The sequence below is a fragment of the Aplysia californica genome, unplaced genomic scaffold, assembly GCF_000002075.1.
Source record: "Aplysia californica isolate F4 #8 unplaced genomic scaffold, AplCal3.0 scaffold00170, whole genome shotgun sequence".
Taxonomy (NCBI): domain Eukaryota; kingdom Metazoa; phylum Mollusca; class Gastropoda; order Aplysiida; family Aplysiidae; genus Aplysia; species Aplysia californica.
Window position 1 is genome coordinate 101,168 of NW_004797440.1, and position 4,332 is coordinate 105,499.

Here is a 4,332-nt window from a genome sequence, read left to right on the forward strand (position 1 = left end):
GTTGCTTCAGCAGCAACAGCTTCTGCTGCAACAACAGCAGCAGCAGCTCCAGCAGCAGCAGCCGGTACAACAACAGCAGCAGCAGCAACAACCACTACAGCAACAACGACAACAACAGCAACAGCAGCAGGTACCGCAACAGCAACAACTGCTACAACAGCAGCAGCAACAGCCGCTACAACCACAGCAGCAACAGCCATTGCAACAACAGCCACAACGAGAGCTAGTCAACGGTCAGATGAAACCTGTTGTGGTTGACACAAATCAAGCAGGCTTAGCTGCAGCAGGAGGTGCTGGTGACAAAATTCGACAGCTGCAAGACGACGAGGCTAGACGAGTGAAGCGTAATGTCGCTGTGGGCGCTGATGAGAACAGAAGGGCTGACCCGGCCGTTGTTGTTGACCAAAAAGATGTCCCTGCTGCTGTTGTTGCTGCGCCGCCCGGTTCTCAGGTAGTTGGTGCTGACAAGAGTAACGTCGACAAAAATAATAATAATATCGACAATTATAATAATGATGATGTGGGAAGGGTTGAGAAGTCTTTGGGTGATACGTTAGGTGGGAATGATGTAGGTGATATGCAAGATGGGAAACCTGTAGTTGAGAATGTGGGCAATGTGGTGGGCGATACCAGGGGGAATATCGCGGCTCAGTCTGCTTATGTCAAGGGAACTCAGAATGAAGAGATGAGACGGAAGCTTCGATCTGTCAATGTTAATGAAAATGATGGTGATGAGGATAACGATGATATGTGAAGATGGACGTAGCCTATCAAGGTGTGAATGTGCATATCGTTTCTGTGGTAAGAAAATTGAGTAGCTGCAAATTTTTATTTTACTCACCCTGTTAAGCAGGGTTAATGGAATTACTCATTTTTCTTGCTTGAGTGACGATGTATTTGGGTAAAAATGTATGACTTGCTAGGCCTTATTGTGTAGAGTATTACCGTACATGGCTAGTCTGGGAGTCACAGAAGAAAGATGTGAGCAAAAATATTTGCCTGGTTAGGACAAAAGAGAGCAAATGGGGCCCAAACAGATTATAGTTTCGGCGAATAATCAGATGTTTAGATATTGTATTGTGTTGCTGCACTGCTTTTTACAGTTTAAATCTCTTAGAGATTATTCATAGAGGGTCTAAGGTAGTTATAAAAGTAGTTAGATTTTGAAAATATGCTCATGAGCTACCCTCTCCATTTTGTCTTAAAAGAGAAAATACCTCTGGTTATATAGGAAAAAGGAGTTTAATTTTTTTTTAAATATATAAAATTAGTGAGATTAAGGTTTGGAATATAGGAAATAGTCACAGATGAAATTAGGAAAACACAGCTGTATGAAAATGTTCTCTAGCTGCTTAGCAAATGTTTTAACTGAAGCTTTTCTTGTTTATTTGTGTCTTTTCTCCCCTTTTATTTCCTGCTGTGATCTGGAAAGCTTTAGGGAAAGCTTTAGTGGCCATTGTATTTCAGCCTTACTTTGGATTGTTTATTTGATTGCCTGCTTTTTTTATTCTCTCTTTTTTTGTAAAGTTAAAATCTTATTTTGTTTACTTTTTTGGCCTTATGTAGTTTTTATTGCTTTTGCCTCTGTTTTTTTATGATATTGTTTATGTCATTTTTTATCCTGAAGATTTTAAGGAGGTTTATTGTTGGCACGGGGATGAGATGTTTGAGTACTGGTAATGGTGAAGATGAAACAGTTTCCTTGACATTCATTTTACTCAATTCAACAGTTGTGTCTCTGGTGTTACTTTATAATGGTATTGACTAATAATGATTTTTCTGTTCACTAATTTTGTGGCTAAGCCAAATATTGACTTGGCATTGCACAGTTGGTAAAAAGAATATAGCAATACATAAGGAAACTCAATGACATTGTCACAAGCTGCTTGTGTGTTCTGAGCTCAGAAAAAAACATTTTACAAGAGATTTTAAAAAACTGTTTCATTCTCTTAAAAATGGGCCCCAAATTCTGCAGTCCAATTTTTCAACATTTAGAATTTAAAGTTTTACAAAAATGCTTCTGAGTAAGATTAAGAAACTGCCATATTTTTTTTTTTACTCAAAATTTTGGGATTAGCTCGTCTGAACAGCTGGCTGTCGATTTGCAAGTTAAATACAGGGGAAATTGTTTGCTTTGTACTTTGTTACGATTTGCAAATTTCCTAGTGTTCACAGAACAAAATGAAAACCTCAAAAGCTCCTTCCCTACTTAATATTTGTGAGCACTTTAAAATTTCGAATGTAATTGTCGAAAAAGATGTTATATTTTTTAAAAACATTGTTCATTCTTCTTGTTCGAACAAGAGGCATATTTATTTCAGAATATTTTTTTCCAAAGGTGTTATCACAATGTTTTAAAATAAACAAATCATAGAACATTCTTTTGTCCATTTAACTTTTGATGGTAATACTTTATGATACCACTCTAAGGACTTGGTTTTGTGGGGGGGGAATGTTGTGGAATTCAAGGTTTATGAGAAACATTTTTATTGCTTAATGTGGAAGCAATTTTGTGTGACCTTCGTAGTAGACGAACGAAGAAGTAAGTTTCTTTTGTTTCTTTGCTCTGCAGTGTGTGCCATTGTTCAACTACGCATGAATTGCATGGCAGATGGTGCAGGTTTCTGTAAATATAACTGCCTGTGAGAATTTGGGATCAAAATGTGTTTGATGTCTTTATATTATGAAGAGAGATGTTCATGATTTTGTTGTTTTCAAATGCTTTGATTTCATTCATGTCTTTATGATTGGGATGAAGAGTTTAATGCCTTGTTTGAAAAGAAGGCATTTTTCAACAGAGTTCATGATATCACATGTTGCAGGTAACATGACATTTGGCTATGTAATTTGCTTTTGGGCTTTGTTTGTTTTTTTTACGTGCAAAAACTGCACAAAAATTCTCTTTTTTTTTCTTTTCTTTTTTTTTTTCTTGAAGACACGGTCGAATGAAAGTGAAGAAAACTGACAAGCCGCTTTTTTTCTCTTTTTTTTTTTCTTTTCTTTTTTTTACTCCACAAGGACTGAGCCGTCTTTGTTTCTATCTTCATCGATGGCTGGATATAAGACTCTGACAAATGCCAATTTGCCATTAGGGCATATTATGCATTTGGTGTTTGTCAGTAGTCTTGCACCCAGCTATCGATATGTTTATGGGTTTTGAAAATGTATGTCTGTGTGTTGCTATTTATACCTTTCCTCTAAAATCCACACATCATTATCATCATGGAAGTGTGTTTCGTGCTTAAGACACAATGAGTGAGATACTTGATGCTTTTTCAATCCCTCATGAGAGGTTGTGAGTTAACAGCAGAAATATTTCACCCGAGCTCACATACATGTTTCACTTTTCCGCTTCTGTCACGAATTGTTGTGAATTGTTAAATCAAATTGATTCAATTTCCCTTTCACTCTGTACATCAATCCTTTTTTTTTCTTCTGAAAATCATAAATAGTTCATTGGGTGTCATTCTTATTGAATGTTCATATGAACTCACATACATGTCCCATTCTTCTGCTTCTGTCACGAAGCATCGTGAAATTTTAAGTCAAATTGATTCAATTTTCTTTCGCTCAGTCCGTCAATGCTTTTCTATCTGAAAATCGGTAACAGTTCATGAGTACCATTCTTATTCATTGTTCATATGAACTCACATACATGTTCCATCCTTCTGCTTCTGTCATTAAGCACTGTGAAATTTTTTATCAAATTGATCAAATTTTTTTTTCCCTTTGTCCATCAGTGCATTTTTATCCGAAAATCATTAAAAGTTCATGTCTTTCATTCTTTTTTAACAAGTAAGATCTACTCTATCATACTTTTTTCCTCTCTAAAACGTTTCCCTGCTTCATGTAAGTGATTTAAGATAATTATCATACCAGTTCACTACTTTTCCAGTAAGAATGATTTGCAGATCAGAATGCATCGTAAAAGGTTGAAGAAAGGTACTCTTGATAATGGATTTTAATGTCTTTATGTCTTGCCATTTTTCTTTAACCCTTAAGTGGTTTAAGAAGGAAGGCTAATGGAATCTGTTGATGGTGTGGGAGTGATGAGAATAGCTGTGTCTGATTGAGGAGAAGTTGCTGAGATTCTTAGCTGCGTGCCTCTGTGCCATGTTTGCTCAACTAGCCTGGTATTATAATAATAGTTATATGTGTATTATGACTTAGTCAGTTTCAGGGTATTCTCAATCTTTCCTTTCGGACTCGGAACATTTGTATGTTTTCTTATCACATCATTTTGCTCCAAATCGTTTCTGTCATCAGTTTAGTTACTGAGCTGATTATGGATGGATGGTGGGTGCTCTGGCAGGGTTTGCTCCTTCTATCCTA